Genomic DNA, 20,047 nt, shown 5'->3' with positions numbered 1-20,047 from the left:
TTCTAGGTACAACGCATGAGGGATTTCTTGGCTAAAATGTCACCAGCTCTTATTTGCAGCATCTGTGATTATTATACCAGTTCTCGTGTATGTATTTCATAGCTGCTATGGAATACAGTTATTTTTCTTGCCATTAATTACTTAAGAAAAAGGATTTTGTCCTTCTGTCTTTCAGGATATTACAAAGAGCCTGTGAAATGAATCATGCTGGAAGCTGCAAAGCTGTCATGAATAAAATATAAACAACCATCAATTCCACATACTAGTAAGGGATATGGTTCAAGGAGTCAAGACCCAAAAGAGGAGAACATATCTCCATTAACTTGAAGTGACTGGTACACTGGAATCCTCTCAGACATCAAAGGATGGGAGGAGACCGAACATGATAATGGGAACAAATTCTGCCTTTATGCTTCTGAATTTTAAACACAGACAATTGCCGCTATATTCCCCAATTATATTACACTATGCCAGAGTGCTGAATGAATTCAATATTATGCCGCAGTGGAGTTTATGAGCATGATGCTGGATACCATCAGTGAGAGTTAGTATAATACTGCTTTTGGTGCACATCTGTTGCAGTGTGATAGCAGTTGATGCAAGGGATAATTTAAAGAGTTTCCTTGTGACAATTTTCTTAATTTAATGTATCTTTTTTTAATGCTATCAGAGGGGCAAATGGACTGTTTCATTTTGCTGTCAGTGCATGATGCAGAGACCGTATTTTTTGCTGCTGCACTGACTCCACAGAGCAGGAGGAGCAGAGTTTCTTGCTCCACAATGGTGTCAGCAAATGCAACAAAAGAACCTTCCTTTATAAGGCAGTTTAACATTCAGCATTATGCTTATATTTAACATATTCACTGTTACACAGGCATTCCAAAATGCTTCACTGAAGCATTAGCAAAAATAATAATAATGCTATTATTTTAAAAGATTTATAGATAAAGGCCTGTCTGTGAGGGAGATTTAAGGGATAATTGCAGGAAAGGGATGGAAAGGAACAAAGGTTTGGCTGAATATTTCTAGCATCTTGTGTTTTTGTTTTATACTGCCAGCGTCTACAGCTTTTTGGCATTGCGGAAGTCATAGGTTTAAGATGAGGAATAAAGGAGATCAGAGGATTAATTTCTCACCCAAAGGTTGATTGCATTATGAGATGTACGACAGTGAAGGTGGTGGATGAGGTATTCTCACAACATTTATAAAGCATCTGAAAAAGCACTGGAAGCACTAAAGACCATGTGCTGGTAAATAGGATTGGTAAAGATTAATGGTCAGTATGGCCATGGTAGTCCAAAGGGCTTGTATCTGTGTTAATAGACAACAGACAATAGGTGCAGGAGTAGGCCAATCGGGCCAGCACCACCATACAATGTGATCATGGCTGATCACAGTACCCCGTTCCTGCCTTGTCTCTTTATCCCTTGATTCCGCTATCTTTAAGAGCTCTATCTAACTCTCTCTTGAAAACATCCAGGGAACTGGCCTCCACCGCCCTCTGAGGCAGAGAATTCCACAGACTCACAACTCTCTGTGCGAAAAAGTATTTCCTCATCTCATTTCTAAATGGCTTACCCCTTATTCTGAAACAGTGGCCCCTGGTTCTGGACTCCCCTAATATCGGGAACATGTTTCCTGCCTCTAGCGGGTCCAAACCGTTAATAATCTCATATGTTTCAATAAGATCCCCTCTCATCCTTCTAAATTCCAGAGTATACAAGCCCAACCGCCCAATTCTATCAACATATGACAGTTCCGCTATCCTGGGAATTAACCTTGTGAACCGACGCTGCACTCCTTCAATAGCAAGAATGTCCTTCCTCAAATTTGGAAACCAAAACTGCACACAATACTCCAGGTGTGGTCTCACCAAGGCCCTGTACAACTGCAGGACCTCTTTGCTCCTATGCTCAACTCCTCTTGTTATGAAGGCCAACATGCCATTCACTTTCTTCACTGCCTGCTGTACATGCATGCTTACATTCAGTGACTGATGAACAAGGACCCCCAGATCCCATTGTACTTCCCCTTTTCCCAACTTAATACCATTTAGATGATAATCTGCCTTCCTGCTTTTGCCACCAAAGTGGATCACCTCACATTTATCCACATTAGACTGAATCTGCCATGCAACTGCTCACTCACCTAATCTGTCCAAGTCACCCTGCATCCTCATAGCATCCTCCTCATAGTTCACACTGCCACCCAGCTAGCCTATCCCGGGAATGAATGAAATAATAAATTGATGTATAATTCTTGTTTTTGTAGAGCACATTACATCAGTGTCCCTCATGCACAGTTTTAATTAGATTCTTGATCCTTTGATGTCTGGTTATTTCAGAAAATAAAAAGGCTTTTCAAAATGCATAAAGGGTTCTCTTAGGCCTGGTTCTATAAAGAAGGAAGCTTCCATAAAGCTCAGTTGGGAATACATATTGGGAATTTGAGAGAAGACTTCAGCAGACCTTCCAGGAATTTCTGACCTTGCTCGAAGCATGGACAAATGGAATTTTCCCTGTAGCTTTCCAGACTAACTTGATGGAAATTGTTGTATTTGGATGTTTAATTAACACCAATCTTATCTGACCTGTTGTCGATAGCTGCTCCCTGGCCCTAAACTCATCGCTGGAACACCCAGACAACAAGGCCATTTATATTAGATTCCATATGATTGACTATAGTTTCACCCTCAACTTCATAATCCCATCCAAATTTATCTTAACATGATCAACAAGAATGAATAATGATGAATGAAACATTTATTCTTTATGTGCTCTGTGCCACTTTTTCAATATAAATGTGACCAGAAATATATTGCATTTCCCAAATGATAAAGTTTGCATGTAATAATTTGATATTTAAGAGGCATTTAGATAAGCACATAACATAGTATAGAGGAATATGAAACATGTGCAGGTAGATGTATTTTTTTTTAATTGGCATCATGGTTGACCGAGACATTGTGGGTTGAAGGGCCTGCTCCTGTGCTGTACTATGTTCTATGATGTTTAGGTTTATTATCAATACATGTATGAGGTGAAAAGATTGGATATACCATGCATAGATATAATAGTAAGATTAAACGAGAACTTACCAGTTTGAAGTTTGATCTTTATTTTATGAGGAGTTACGATGAGGGAATACGTGAAGAAGGCCCGTTCAGCCGCACGTGCGTCAATCTTCAAAGCAGCGGTGTGAAATCACAGATAATAATAACAGTGACTGAAGTATGATAGTAAGATGAAAGAAGACTAGAACTACCAGATGATCTTAACGAGGGCTGGGAGCGGAGGGCACGTATTCCCTCATCGTAACTCCTCATAAAATAACGATCAAACTTCAAACTGGTAAGTTATCGTTTAATCTTACTATTTTACTTCGGAGTCACGTGAGTGACTACGTGAAGATTTCAAAGCTCTGTGATTTCATGCCGTGAGAAACAAGTCTACACAACCACAACTGCCTCATTGACAAAATGAGGGAAAACATTCATAATGCATACAGTCATGACAGATTTAAACATGCTGATGCTGTTAAATAAGCAACAACAATAGTCACATCTCTCATCCGGATGGAACCTATAACAGAACATAAAATAAATTGAGAATACCTATGGTCTAGCAACGGGTTATTATAACATGTTTGAAATATTGTTCGTTTGACCACACTACAGCCGTTATGATGTGGTTCAGCGGAACGTAATTAACCCTTGCTGCTGCTGTTATAGCAGCCCTGGTGGAGCGAGATCCAGATCAGTATCTACTCCTGCATACCTAAACTCCGTTTTAACACCTGACAAGATCTGAGCAGATAGGTTCTTATAACGTCTTTTGTAATTAACAATCATAGTTAGCTCAGAGTCTCAAAGACTCTTGGTGACCTTGACGTATTGTTGTATATGTGTGTCCCCACATAACGAGAAATCCCTGGGTATGTCTTGAGCTATTTTGAGACCTGACACCCCTACTGCTCTGCTTAAATTAATTATAGCATGAAATACTATGCATATATTTGCAGATGTAATCATCCTCTGCTGTCACAATAATGTAGCGAGTGACCTGTTGCACTAACCAGCGGCAGGAGGATAACTACCTAATGAGGTCCGATCAAAGCTAAGAATGTAGCTGGAACCCCCTGGTTCAAATAGTGTTACACAATGTCAATCTCCCATACTGCATTGTATTTGTCCTGGGAAACCTGTGTAACAGATATCCTTTACTAACTCGATATCCGAGATGAACCCAACAACTTGGCCCTTGTTAGCTGCAGTAAGTCTGATGGAAAGCCCCTTGGCACAGTTAATGATCCTATAATTCAATATTGTCAAAGACCATTTAAATGAACTGCAATAACTCAGAATCTGTACCATTTTAAATATAACATGAGTGCTTCCCATCTCCTGAAGCAGCAAAGTACCACTTTTTTGGTACCATTCCAGCACTGTGAATACATACAAAAATAGGCATGACAAACCCAAGCCGTAAGCAGTCTATTGAGAATCTGTAGAACATATATTGATTTTATCATGCAACAGCTGATCTCTCAAGCCACAGGCTCAACCAGCAAGTTTCGTTTAAATAACCATATAATGTTGCATTATTATTATTCCCGACAAATCGGAAATCAAACTGCATAGGCCAATTCCACAGCTGGAACCTAAAGCGACTCTTGATGACTTTATTTCAAGACCCGACTCATAAAGCAAATTGGAGGAAGACATAAAAGACCATTCCTCATGCTTGTAGCGAGAATGTATCTTTCGCCACTGTTATGCCACACATTTTTTGCAACCTTTAATTAGTATGAAAACAATATATCTATATTCGGTGTTGCATTAAATCAGAATTTCATAACTACTGCGTGGTCCAACACCCATTCTGTGTTGTCATTGATCTGTACTTAATGATACTCCAGTGGCAAATTAGATTATGTACCTTTTACAGGATCTTTTCCCTGATTGCACCCTCGTGCTTATCATATGCCACATCTTAGTGTATCAACATGAAGTTGAGCATGCACCTATGCATATTCACTCAATCACTCTTTAACCCATAATGCACTTAGGGTCTGTAGATAATTGATACCAATACTGAAGAGTTAATAACTCATTGCAAATCTCCTGCACCTCCAACTAGAGATGACATTCGCATGTTCCCAACTTAAGCCATAGCATCTTTTTTGCAATATAATGACATATTTATTGATCAACTACTGGAGCAATGCTGAATACTGTTTGTCCATCAGAGTGGCTTTCTTAGCTTCAGTTGGCAATAGCAAGTTGTATTATCAATGACCTTCATGACCCTTATTGTTTGTCATTAAGCATGCTGTCAGTTCTCCCAAATGCACAGCTGCATCACATCTATTACATTGCCTGTTAGTCTAATGAATAGGAACTCCTTTATAACCACAAGGCTGTTCCAGGTTTCTATTGATTGCAATCTGTTGCCCAGGGCAGAGTCACATGTCACATTGAAGGCTCTGCACACAGCTGGCTCCGTTCCTACCTTTCCAACAGATCCCACTTCATCTCTCTCCACAACCACACCTCTGCTACAGCCGCAGTCACTCAAGGCGTTCCCCAAGGCTCCGTACTCGGCCCCCTCCTCTTCATCATCTACATCCTCCCCCTTGGTCAGATACTCCGCCACTTCAATCTGGACTTCCACTGTTACGCTGATGACACCCAGATATACCTTGGCACCAAATCCCCCCACAACCCCCCCCTCTCCCATATCAACTCCTGTTTGTCAGCTATAAAAACCTGGATGCAACATAATTTCCTCAAACTCAACAGCGATAAGACAGAATTCCTCCTCATAGGCTCCAAAGCCACACTCAGCAAAATCAATAACCCCACTCTCACCATCGACGGCACCACTGTCTCCCCATCTCCCCAGGCCCGCAACCTTGGCGTGATCTTTGATTCCACCCTCTCCCTTGAGCCTCACATCCGCCATGTCATTAAAACCTCCTTCTTTCATCTCCGCAACATCGCCAAACTCAGACCCTCTCTCACACCGCCTGCTGCTGAAAGACTCATCCATGCCTTCATCTCCTCCCGACTGGACTATTGCAACTCACTTCTCCTTGGCATCAGCTCCACCTACATCAACCGACTCCAACTGGTCCAGAACGCAGCCGCCCGACTCATCACCCACACCAAATCCTGGCATCACATCACTCCAGTCCTCAAAAAACTTCACTGGCTTCCCATCTCCCACCGGATCACCTACAAAATCCTGGTCCTCACCTACAAAGCCCTCCACCATCTGGCCCCCACATATCTCATTGACCTCCTCTCCCCCTACCAACCCTCACGGTCCCTCAGATCCACATCAGCCGGTCTCCTCTCCATCCACAAGTCCAACCTCCGCAGTTTTGGGGACAGAGCCTTCTCCAGGGCAGCTCCCAGGCTCTGGAACTCCCTCCCCCAACTGATCCGCAATTCCGTGTCCCTCCCCATCTTCCAGTCCCGCCTCAAGACCCATCTCTTCACCTCTGCCTAACCTTAGCCCCACGTCCCCGTCCCTTTTCATCTGTGCATTAATTGCCTCATGCTGTGTTTTGTATTGAATTCTGTCTTTACTTTGTGCACTAGTCATGTCTCTACTATTTATTTCATTCCCCTTACATGTTTTTCCTATACATGCTCAATTTTTGTAAGGTGTCCTTGAGACTCTTGAAAGGCGCCCATAAATAAAATGTATTATTATTATTATTATTATCCATTTGATAACAACCTAATTTACTGGATAGGAGAAACCAATTCCTCAATTAGCTTGAAACTGAGTGGATTTTAGTCAAATACAGCATCAAAATATAATCCAGACAATACATCACAATTGTTTTTGAACTCTGAGTAGTCCTTTGAATGATTTATTGTTATCATACTGTTTAACTTGCCTCATCATAACAATGCCTTCAAACATCTCTGATGATCATTGTACATGGAAAACCCTATGAAATCAGTTTGATCACCCTTCTTTCATAATGAACAGGCCACACCTGCCATCATTTCGAGTCTGCCCTGACGACAACTCTGGCCCGGTTCTGATAATTCTCACATGTCCCAAGACAACTCTTGCCATAATTCTGATCTTGCCTTGAAAGACAATTCCCCATATCTCCGAGCCTGTCTCGAAGGCAACCTGGCTAAAATACTGGACCTGGCTCAACACTCTTCTGACCAAATTCCAACCTTCTTGGAATACTAGTATTGTTCAGTTACCTGGTTAAAATGCCTCTGAGTAGATGACAATGTCTCAGTTATTTGAGTGTTGCCCAACCAATTGTAAATCTTACCAACTTGTTCGTGATCACTTAGTTGTAGAGTAACTCTCGTCAGTTTAATGCTGCTACCAGCTTCAGTGAACCGCTTCCTGCCGATGAAGCCGTGGGGTGCGTTTTCCCCTAAACTATGTGCTTTGCCCTTCAGGTTTTGCCTGTGGAATATGTCTCACCTGAATAGAATATTCGGCGGGTGGCTCTAACTCCCCTGATAGCGGTGTTCACTGCATTGTTGTAATGGCAACCTTGCTGCCAGAATCGTACCTCTGACATGTGCCCTTCATTCCTTGAGGTATGCTCCACGCTATACCCTCAGCCTGGGCATCAGATTACACTGACCCGGCATGTTCTCCTCTTCCATAAGTGAGACATTAAGCAGCCCTACTACAAGGTGCTGCTGGCATGACCTCTCCAACAGGTCCACCCTTCAGGGTCAGAAAATGCCCCGGTAAGCTCACCTCTTCCATGAGGGAGACATCATTGCAGCCCTTCTCCAGGTGCTGCTGCCATACATTTAAGCAGCCCTATACAAGGCGCTGCTGACACGGCGTAGAGCAATAGGTCAGCACTGCCATATATTCGGCATCCCCATTATGCAGCCCTGTTACAAGGCGCTGCTGGCACTCCCATCTGCCCAACACTGCCATATCTCCTGATGTTAGGGTGTATCTATCTTGAGCCTCCTCTCAATAAGGCTCCATCCTGGTCAACTTCCACATTATTTGTTTTTACAGGAAAGGAACCCTCCCGGCACCAGGACTGACCACTTGGGTCGATTTACCCCATATCTTGGGGACCTCTGCGGTCTGGGTACTGCATAGCTGGTAGATTCCCCTCCCCCGGGAATCCCAGCACCCTTATATATTACCGGAGGGAAAACCCCTACTGGCACCAGGGCTGACCGTTCCGGTCCGTTTAACCCCTTACCTGGGGACCCCTGCGGTCTGCAAGCCGCATAATTACTGGATTCCCCTATCCGGGAACCCCAGCCTCTATATGGATATCGGGGAAATCCTCCCAACACCCGGCATATATATTTACTCCCGTCTCCTGGAGGTCCCCTCCACGGGCACCCCAGCATAAATATTTATCTTGGGGAGAAAACCCCTCCAGACTCCTGGTCTACTGGAGGTCCCCTCCACGGGAACCCCAGCATTAACATACATATCTTGGAGGGAACACCACTCCCGGCACTCAGCCTGCTGGAGGTCCCCTCCACGGGACCCCAGCATTAACATTCATATCGGAGGGAAAACCCCCTCACGACTCCCGTTCTACTGGCGGCCCCCTCCACGGGAACCCCAGCATAAATATTCATATTGTCGGAGGAGAACCCCCTCCCGACTCGCGCTCTACTGGCGGTCCCAGAATAAATAGTCTTATCAGAGGGAAAATGCATTCTCGCACCCGGCCTACTTCCCTGGGAACCCCAGCGTTTCTGTGCCTATCGGAGGGAACCCCTCCCGGCACCCGGAGCGCCTGTAAGCCACTGACCATCCGTCAGCGACCCACTTCGCGACACCTGACATTCTCCAGCTACCCGCGCTTGGCGGCAAGAACCGGGATTTCCCCACAGCCCATAGCTGGTTCCCTCGTCGGGCCTCGCGAATCCTCCGGCAGGAAGCCTCTGGAACAAGAGGTTCCTGCAGGAAATAAAACAGGTAAAAAATCAGCTTACCTGAAGTTTAAACTTACCGGGCTGGGGAGCTGCTGCCCCAACCGGCCGCCTGCACCAATGCGTCTGACGTAATGACGCACGTGCGGCTGAACGGGCCTTCTTCACGTAGTCACTCACGTGACTCCGAAGTAAAATCAGTGCAAATACAAGTGCAATAGCTGGAGGGTAGATTCAGAGTGCACCATATTGTTCTCAGCATTGTAGCACATTGTCGCGCATCAATTTCTTATTCAACATCCAATGTTGTCAATGGGATGGAGTTGAACCAAACAGTACTCTAGCTTATGGAAGGACCATTCAGAAGTCAGACAACGGAGGGAAAGAAGCTGTTCCTGAGTCTGGTGATGTGTGCTTTCAAAACTTTGTGTCTTCTGCCATGGAAGATAAGAAATAACTAAGGTGGTATAAGTCTGATTATGTTGGCTGCTTTTCTGAGGTAGCATGATGTGTGGATGGAGTCAATGGTGGGAAGACTGCTCTGTGCGATGGACTGGGCTACATCTAGTGTACACCTCTTGGCAATTTCTTGCGGAATTGGGCAGATCTGTTCCCAAACCAAACTGTGATGCAACCTGACAGTTTGCTTTTTACGATATACTTCCTTTCGTGCTAGCCGATGCATTGAATATTGAACTGAAACATATCTCTCCATTTAGAATTTGCTTTAATTGACCACCTGTTGGAATTTTTCACTGTGAATGTCTGGTGATATTGCATCATCTACTTGCAAATTATTTGTGTGGCACAACAAGAGATAGATTTTCTGAATCTTAACTTCTTTAACACATTCTTTACATTTTAGTTAAAATAATATCAGCTTCCATTGAAGAAAGAAATGATATGCCACATTTAAAAATGACAAACAACTCACCCGATTAATAAAATTGGTGAAATGTGGCCATCGTTGAATGAAAACATCTTATTACAACAAAATATTACAATGCTTAGTTTAATTTAGTTTATTATCTCATATACCAAGATACAGGGAAAGTTTTGTTTTTCCTGCTATCAAGGCAAATTATTCCATGAGTACAACCATATCATGCATAAGAGTGAAACAATTGTCGTGAATAGTAGATCTTCATCTGGGACACCATGCAAACAGTCGCCACATTCTGTTGCCAAATTGCAACTTTCAAGTCTCCGAAACCAAGCCTGATCTTGGCCTCGGGAGTTAGGCATTTTAAGGCATTCTCTCATTTGGGCATTCTCTCATTTTAAGGTTCAATGTCCTGGTGACAGTGGATCACTGATGTGGGGGGTAGTCCTGGCTCAGTGTGATGCTGTCAGTTCCATTCACATCCACTATCATTCTGTGCCATGGCTGCAGACTGCCCTTGCTCAACCGCCCATGGTTCCATTCTAACACCACGACCTGCGGCTACTGCAACTGCGTGGGCTGTCTGGCCGTCTCCTCCCGCAGCCACCGTTCTGCTTCTGTGCACTGAGGTCACCATGTCTGGATTCTTAAAATGACCACAAAGCGTCAGGGCGTTTACCGAAGGGTGTGGGAGAAGAGTCGACTAATAGTTCACAGCCTCAACTTTCCCCTCCACCTTCCATCACCACCATCTTGATATACATCAACCACGCACAGATATTAATGCTGGTGTGGCATATATCTCATTGCTACTTTGTTTACATCCAAAAATTTGGTAGTCTCAGCTAGAAAATAACTTGTGACTTCATCTTGCTCAATTTGTGCTGGAAAGGATGTGGAGAAAGTTTCTAGTATGGTCAGAGGTGGAGTCTGAATCAGAAGAATGCTTGGAGAGAGATCAGGGGTACTTAGTGCCATTATCATTTAAATGTGATCCATTGACCTTCCTGTTTGACTAATGTTTCTCTCTTATCACATTCACAAACTATAATTGGCAGAAATGTTTGGCAGACATTTAAAAATTCTTAAAAGCTGTATCAAAACATAGAAGCTCTTGTCAACAGCTTTATGGACTGTTACAAAATATTAGTTTATGGACATGACTACGCCTTTAAATGAATATGTTATGTCTTATTAATATTCTAGCATTGGACCGTGAAAGGCCATTTGACTTTGTGGCTCTATCTTCAATGGGTACTGCAATTAATTCCATTCTGAGGGTTGGGGGCAACTGAAAGACTGAAGGAATAAACAAATCAGGAGTGACCGGGATATCCTTCCCCTTCCATGCCCACTGGTGATACACATCTATGGTTCTTTGAGAAACAGTGAGCATTGAGAGTTTATTTTTCCACAGAATCAGTGACAGAATTGTGCCACATCCTGTAAAAAAAACCGTACAGCTCATTTTCTGAACTAGAGCAACATTGAACATTGCACTTAAGGTCATTGCAGCTCTTCTTTGTCTGCCTCTTTTCAGTCTACCACAGGAGATAATGGGTACATCAGTCTATGCATGTGTCAAGCATGTTACTGATACCTTATAGGTCAGAGCTTTTCACATGGACTTTCAGAAAAATGCCGGGATAAAGGTGTGGAATTCATAATGATTGCAGGATTTTCCCAAATCTAAATCTAACACGGATTTCATGAATTACGAAGGACATGAGTCTATTAATGTTCAACAGCTATGTGATATTCATCAGCAAACCATTTTCCAAGCAGCCGGCGTAACCCGTTGGTGTCACATTGCATCAGTCAAACATCTATTCATTGTTTGGCGCAGTCGAGTAAGTTAAAATTAAAACAAATTTAAAACTCTAGATGATGGAAATTTGAAATATTAACAAAAAATGTTGGAAAGCACAGGAGGCAGATTCTCCTGTGCATTCTAATGATCAGATGTATCCAAGAACACTGTGGGGAACTAGAAAATAAATTTCAGGAGCCCTGACTGAGATATATGAATCATCGTTAGACATGCTGAGGTGCCAGAAGACTGGAGGATGACTAATGTTGTGTCCCTATTTCACAAGGATTACAAAGTAAAATCTGGGAACAATAGACCTGTAAGCCTAACACCTGTAATAGGAAAGTTACTGGAGAGGATTCTAAGGCATAAGATACATAAGTAACACATGCATTTGGGGTAACATGCAAAACATGGTTTTGTGCGTGGAAGATAGTGTCTCAAGAATTTGGGTGAGTTTTTTGAAGAGATAACCATGAAGGTTGATGAGTGTAAGGCTGCGCCTGGTAGTCAATAATGGTAGGCTAGATTGCATGAAATACAGGGTGAGGTAGCTAACTGGATAGAGAGTTTGCTTAATGATAGGAAGCAGAGGCTGGTGGTGGAATATTGTTTTTTGACTGGAGATTTGTGACTAGTGGTGTGCCCCGGGGATTGGTGCTGGGTCCATTGCTGTTTATCATTTGATGAACGATTTGGATGAGATGTTACAAAGCATGATTAGTAAGTTGTATAAGAAGGAACTGCAGATGCTGGTTTAAATCGAAGACAGACACAAAAAGCTGGAGTAATTCAGCAGGACAGGCAGCATTTTTGGAGTGATGGAATGGGCGATGTTTCGGGTTGAGACCCTTCTTCAGAAACATCACCCATGATTAATAAGTTTGCAGATGACATTAAAATAGGTGATAGCATAGATAGTGAAGATGGTTATTATGAATTACAGCAGGATATTGATCAGCTGGACAAGTTAATTCAGATATGTATGAGGTCTTGCATTTTAGAAAGTCGAACCAGAACAGGACCTTCACAGTGAATGGTCGTCCCCGCGGGAGTGTTGTAGAGCAGAATGATCTTTGAGTCCAAGTACATAGTTCCCTGAAAGTCTTGTCACAGATCAATAGGGTGGTGAAGAAGGATTTTATCACACTGATCTTCATCAGTTATGGAATTGAATATAGAAGTTGGGACATCATGTACAAGGCATTGGTGAGGCTGCACTTGCAGTATTGTGTTCAGGTTTATTCACCCCGTTATAGGAAGGATACTTTAGGAAAGGGTGCAGAGAATATATTTATGAGGAGGCATATCAGCATACTTTATATGGGAACCTGTATTATGGATGCATTTTTAAAGCAGGTGGACACATTGGACTACAAGATTGACGCAGGTTTTAAGAACATGGCCAGGTACACCATTAGGGCGGGATCTTATCGAACGATCATCCTTGTGAATTCTTCTGACAATGGCCTCAGTGACTGAGATCAGAGTGTTGGGAACAATGGGGTTCTGAAAAGGTATATTGATTGTCTTCCTTTTGAAGCAAGCATAGAAAGCTTTCTGGTCATCCGGGAATTATATATCGCTGTCATTTGAGCTACAACTTGGTTTTATTTTATAGGAAATTATGATATGCAGGCCCTGTCATAGCTGCCAAATGTCCATCTCATCCTCCAGCAGTGTGCTGTACAACTTTGCTGCAAAACCACATTAGCTCATGATTCACCTAGAAAATAAATTCCTTCAGAGCAGTGTGGGACCAGATTTTGTGAGAGTAAGTTTTGGTTTTCTTACCTAACAAAAATATAATAGGCTTGGTGTAGTTCAGAACTTCAGACTGAAGAAGGGTCTCGACCCAAAACGTCACCCATTCCTTCGCTCCAGAGATGCTGCCTGTCCCACTGAGTTACTCCAGCATTTTGTGTCTACCTTCGATTAAAACCAGCATCTGCAGTTCTTTCCGACACATTACCATATAACCATATAACATATAACCATATAACAATTACAGCACGGAAACAGGCCATCTCGACCCTTCTAGTCCGTGCCGAACACATAATCTCCCCTAGTCCCATATACCTGCGCTCAGACCATAACCCTCCATTCCTTTCCCATCCATATAACTATCCAATTTATTTTTAAATGATAAAAACGAACCTGCCTCCACCACCTTCACTGGAAGCTCATTCCACACAGCTACCACTCTCTGAGTAAAGAAGTTCCCCCTCATGTTACCCCTAAACTTCAGTCCCTTAATTCTCAAGTCATGTCCCCTTGTTTGAATCTTCCCTACTCTCAGTGGGAAAAGCTTTTCCACGTCAACTCTGTCTATCCCTCTCATCATTTTAAAAACCTCTATCAAGTCATAGAAACATAGAAACATAGAAAGTAGGTGCGAGAGTAGACCACCAGGTCCGTCGAGCCCGCACCGCCATTCGCTCATGGCTGAACACTAAACAGACACACTTACCCACAAACAGTAGACACAAGACACAGAACACAAGACACTACCCTCCCCTTTATACCGCTATCACCCCTCTCCACCCCAAGAACCTCGTGATCTCCTGGGGGAGGCAAAAAACCGGATAAAAACCCAGGTCCAATTCGGGAAAAAAATCCGGGAAATTCCTCTCCGACCCCAATCCAGGCGATCGACACTTGTCCAGGAGATCACTCAGGTCTTACTATACTAACCATACCTAGGTCCATATCCCTGCCCTCTCCCCGTAGCCCCTTATCCCCTTGGCAGCTAAAAAACCATCTATTTTAGTCTTAAATATATTTAAAGTTTCTGCTTCCACTGCTCCCTGGGGCAGTGAATTCCATAAATTAACCACCCTCTGGGTGAAGAAGTTCTTCCTCATCTCAGTTTTAAAAGAGCCCCCCCTTATTCTGCAACTATGTCCCCTAGTTCTAGTTTCCCCGATCATTGGGAACATCCTCGGTGCATCCACCCGATCAAGGCCCCTCACGATCTTATATGTTTCAATGAGATCGCCTCTCATTCTTCTAAACTCCAAAGAGTAGAGTTCCAGCCTACTTAACCTTTCCTCATATGTCAATCCCCTCATTGCAGGAATTAATCTTGTAAACCTTCGCTGCACTGCCTCCAGGGCTAGTACATCCTTTCTTAAGTATGGACCCCAGAACTGTACACAGTATTCCAAATGTGGTCTCACTAATACTGTGTACAGCTGCAGCAAGACCTCCGTGTTTTTATACTCAATCCCCCTAGCAATAAAGGCCAAAACTCCATTGGCATTCCTGATTGCTTGCTGCACCTGCATACTAACTTTTAGTGATTCATGTACTACCCCTAGATCCCTTTGCGTTGCATTACAACGCAGCTCCTCCTCATTTAGAAAATAACTTGCCCTATCATTTTTTTTCCCAAAGTGAATGACTTCACATTTATTAGTATTAAATTTCATCTGCCAAGTTGTTGCCCACTCACCTAGCTTATCTATATCCTTTTGCAGACTCTTCCTATCCTCCTCATCCCCTACTTTTCCTCCCATTTTTGTATCGTCCGCAAATTTTGATATATTACACTTGGTTCCCTCCTCCAAATCATTTATATAAATTGTGAACAACTGAGGTCCCAGCACCGACCCTTGTGGAACCCCGCTAGTTACCGGTTGCCATCCCGAGTATGAACCATTTATCCCCACTCTCTGCTTCCTATTTGTTAGCCAATCCTCTACCCATGCTAATATATTACCCCCAATCCCATAATTTTTTATTTTTAGCAATAGTCTCTTATGTGGCACCTTGTCAAAAGCCTTTTGGAAGTCCAAGTATACCACATCCACCGGTTCCCCTTTATCCACCCGGGTTGTTACTTCCTCAAAGAATTCGAGCAGATTCGTTAAACAGGACTTCCCCTTCACAAAACCATGCTGGTTCTGTCCGATGAAGTCATGTTTATCCAAGTGCCCCGTTAGTGTTTCTTTAATAATTGTCTCTAACATTTTACCCACCACCGATGTTAGACTAACCGGTCTATAGTTACCCGCCTTCTGTTTACTTCCTTTTTTAAATATAGGTGTTACATTGGCCATTTTCCAATCCACTGGGACCGTTCCTGCCTCCAGGGAGTTTTGGAAAATTATCACCAATGCATCCACAATCCCCACCGCTATCTCCCTCAAGACCCTTGGATGTAATCCATCAGGCCCAGGGGATTTATCCTCCTTCAGTCTCATTAATTTCCCTAATACCACCTCCTTGGTGATCTTAATAGTATTTAGCTCCTCCATTCCTACCGCCCCCTGTTTATCCAGCGTTGGAATATTTTTTGTGTCTTCTATGGTGAAGACTGATACAAAATACTCGTTTAATGCCTTTGCCATTTCCATGTTCCCCACCAACAACTCTCCAGTCTCACCCTCCAATGGACCAACGTTCACCTTAGCCACCCTTTTTCTTTTTATATAGCTATAAAAACTCTTACTATTAGTTTTTATGTTGTTCGCTAAATTCCTTTCATAGTCTATTTTCCCCGTCTTAATTAATCTCTTAGTTATTTTTTGCTGACCTTTAAATGCTTCCCAATCCTCTACCCTCCCACTATCTCTGGCTACCTTATATGCCCTTGCCTTCAGCCGAATACTATCCTTTATAGTTTTACTGAGCCATGGCTGACTGTTCTTACCCTTACCCCTTTTTTTCTTCATAGGAATAAATTTTTCTTGAAGGTTATACAGTAGACCCTTAAACGTACACCACTGCTCATGTACCGTCTTATTCTTGAGTCTGCTATCCCAGTCAACTTTGATCAGCTCAGTCCTCATACCTTCATAATCCCCCTTATTTAGACTAAGCACCCTAGCCTGAGTTTCAACCTGCTCCCCTTCTATTTGAATATGGAATTCGACCATATTGTGGTCACTTGTTCCCAACGAGTCCCTAACTATGACATTTTTAATTAATCCTGCTTCATTACACAGGACCAGATCCAAGATTGCCTCCCCCCTTGTTGGTTCTGTGACATACTGTTCTAGGAACCCGTCTCTAATACATTCTATAAACTCTTCCTCTAGTCTACCCTGCCCAGTTTGGTTTGCCCAATTAATATGAAAATTGAAGTCCCCCATGATTACAGCAGTTCCCTTTTTACATGCGTCAACTATTTGCAGATTTATGTTCTGACTAACAGCGTCACAGCTATTTGGAGGTCTATAAATTACACCCACTAGTGTTTTTTTCCCCTTGTTATTCTCTATCTGTACCCAAGCTGTTTCACTATCCTGATCCTTCAACGCAATATCCTTCCTCTCTATTGCCGTTATTCCCTCCCTTATTAAAAGGGCCACCCCTCCTCCCTTTCTTTCCTGTCTATCTTTCCTAATTGTCGAGTACCCCTCTATATTTAACTCCCAGTCCTGATCCCCTTGCAGCCATGTCTCCGTAATGGCCACGATATCATAACTATATATACTTAATTGCACCGTTAATTCATTTATCTTATTACGAATACTCCGTGCATTTAGATAAAGCACTTTCAGATGATTTTTACTGCCCTTCCTTTCCGTTTTTGCCCCTTTTACATCTAGAGCTTTATCTTCACACATTCTGTCTCCTGTCACATTTTGACTTTCCGCTTCCCCACTGATACCCTGCTCTATATCCTCTACCCCTGCCGTTATTACCCCCCTTGATACCTCCCCCCCGCTACTTAGTTTAAAGACCTCTCTACTGCCCTAGTTATATGAATTGCCAGGACCCCAGTCCCAGCACCGTTCAGGTGAAGTCCGTCCTTACAGAACAGATCCCCCCTGTCCCAGTACTGGTGCCAGTGGCCCAAGAAACCAAACCCATTATTCCCACACCAGTCTTTGAGCCACGCATTCAGCTTTTTAATTTTACGTACCCTCGCCGATTTGGCCCGTGGCTCAGGTAGCAATCCGGAGATCAGTACCCTCGAGGTTCTGCTTTTTAATTTATTCCCTAACTGCTCAAACTCCTTCAGCAGATCCTCCTTCCTCGTCCTTCCTATGTCATTGGTCCCCACATGGACCACGACCACTGGATCCTCCCCCTCCCTCTGCAAATTTCTCTCCAGCATCGCAGAGATATCCTTAACCCTAGCACCGGGTAGGCAACACAGCCTTCGGGACATGTTCTGCTGGCCGCAGAGAACCAAAAAAGTCCCCCCTTAACCTTCTGCGCTCCAAAGAATAAAGCCCTAACTTGTTCAACCTTTCTCTGTAACTTAGTTGCTGAAAACCAGGCAACATTCTAGTAAATCTCCTCTGTACTCTCTCTATTTTGTTGACATCCTTCCTATAATTAGGCGACCAAAATTGTACACCATACTCCAGAATTGGCCTCACCAATGCCTTGTACAATTTTAACATTACATCCCAACTTCTATACTCAATGCTCTGATTTATAAAGGCCAGCACACCAAAAGCTTTCTTTACCACCCTATCTACATGAGATTCCACTTTCAGGGAACTGTGCACAGTTATTCCCAGATCCCTCTGTTCACCTACATTCTTCAATTCCCTACCATTTACCATGTACGTCCTATTTTGATTTGTCCTGCCAAGATGTAGCACCTCACACTTATCAGCATTAAACTCCATCTGCCACCTTTCAGCCCACTCTTCCAACTGGCATAAATCTCTCTGTAGACTTTGAAACTCTACTTCATTACCCGCAACCCCACCTATCTTAGTATCATCTGCATACTTACTAATCCAATTTACCACACCATCGTCCAGATCATTGATGTACATGACAAACAACAGTGGACCCAACACAGATCCCTGTGGCACCCCACTCGTCACTGGCCTCCAACCTGACAAACAACCATCCACCATTACTCTCTGGCATCTCCCATCCAGCCACTGTTGAATCCATCTTGCTACTCCACCATTAATACCCAACCATTGAACCTTCTTAACCAACCTTCCATGAGGAACCTTGTCAAAGGCCTTACTGAAGTCCATATACACAACATCCACTGCTTTACCCTCATCAATTTCCAGAGTAACATCTTCAAAAAATTCAAGAAGATTAGTTAAACATGACCTTCCAGGCACAAATCCATGTTGACTGTTCCTAATCAGACCCTGTTTATCCAGATGCTTATATATATTATCTCTAAGTATTCTTTCCATTAATTTACCCACCACTGACGTCAAACTAACAGGTCTATAATTGCTAGGTTTACTCTTAGACCCCTTTTTAAACAATGGAACAACATGCGCAGTACGCCAATCCTCCGGCACTATTCCCGTTTCTAATGACATTTGAAATATTTCTGCCATAGCCCCTGCTATTTCTACACTAACTTCCCTCAATGTCCTAGGGAATATCCTGTCCGGACCTGGAGACTTATCCACTTTTATATTTCTCAAAAGTGTCAGTACTTCCTCTTCTTTGATCCTCATAGTTTCCATAGCTACTCTACTTGTTTCCCTTACCTCACATAATTCAATATCCTTCTCCTTGGTGAATACCGAAGAAAAGAAACTGTTCAATATCTCCCCCATCTCTTTTGGCTCTGCAGATAGTTGGCCACTCTGACTCTCTAATGGACCAATTTTATCCCTCGTTATCCTTTTGCTATTAATATAGCGGTAGAAACCCTTCGGATTTACTTTTACCTTACTTGCCAAAGCAACCTCATATCTTCTTTTAGCTTTTCTAATCTCTTTCTTAAGATTCTTTTTACATTCTTTATACTCCACAAGCACCTCCTTTGCTCCATGCTGCCTATAACTATTGTAGATCTCCCTCTTTTTCTGACCCAAGTGTCCAATTTCCCTTGAAAACCATGGCTCTTTACAATTTTTACGATTTCCTTTCAACCGAACAGGGACATAAAGATTCTGTACTCTTAAAATTTCACCTTTAAATGTACTCCATTTCTCTTCCACATCTTTCCCATAAAACAAACTGTCCCAATTTACTCCTTTTAAATCCTTTCGCATCTCCTCAAAGTTAGCCTTTCTCCAATCAAAAATCTCAACCCTAGGTCCAGTTTTGTCCCTCTCCATAATTATATTGAAACTAATGGTATTGTGATCACTGGACCCGAACTGTTCCCCAACGCATACCTCTGCCACCTGACCCATCTCATTTCCTAACAGGAGGTCCAATACCGCCCCTTCTCTAGTAGGTACTTCTATGTATTGTTGCAAAAAACTATCCTGCACACATTTTACAAATTCCAACCCATCCAGCCCATTTACAGAATGTGTTTCCCAGTCTATGTGTGGAAAATTGCAATCTCCCACAATCACTACCTTGTGCTTACTACTAATATCTGCAATCTCCTTACATATTTGCTCTTCCAATTCTCGCTCCCCATTTGGCGGTCTATAATACACCCCTATAAGTGTTGCTACCCCTTTCCCATTTCTCAGTTCCACCCAAATAGCCTCCCTAGACGAGCCCTCTAATCTATCCTGCCAAAGCACTGCTGTAATATCTT

This window comes from Amblyraja radiata, chromosome 11 (assembly GCF_010909765.2).
Source record: "Amblyraja radiata isolate CabotCenter1 chromosome 11, sAmbRad1.1.pri, whole genome shotgun sequence".
NCBI classification, from domain to species: domain Eukaryota; kingdom Metazoa; phylum Chordata; class Chondrichthyes; order Rajiformes; family Rajidae; genus Amblyraja; species Amblyraja radiata.
The sequence above is the reverse complement of the archived record's forward strand: the minus strand, read 5'-3'. Positions refer to the sequence as shown.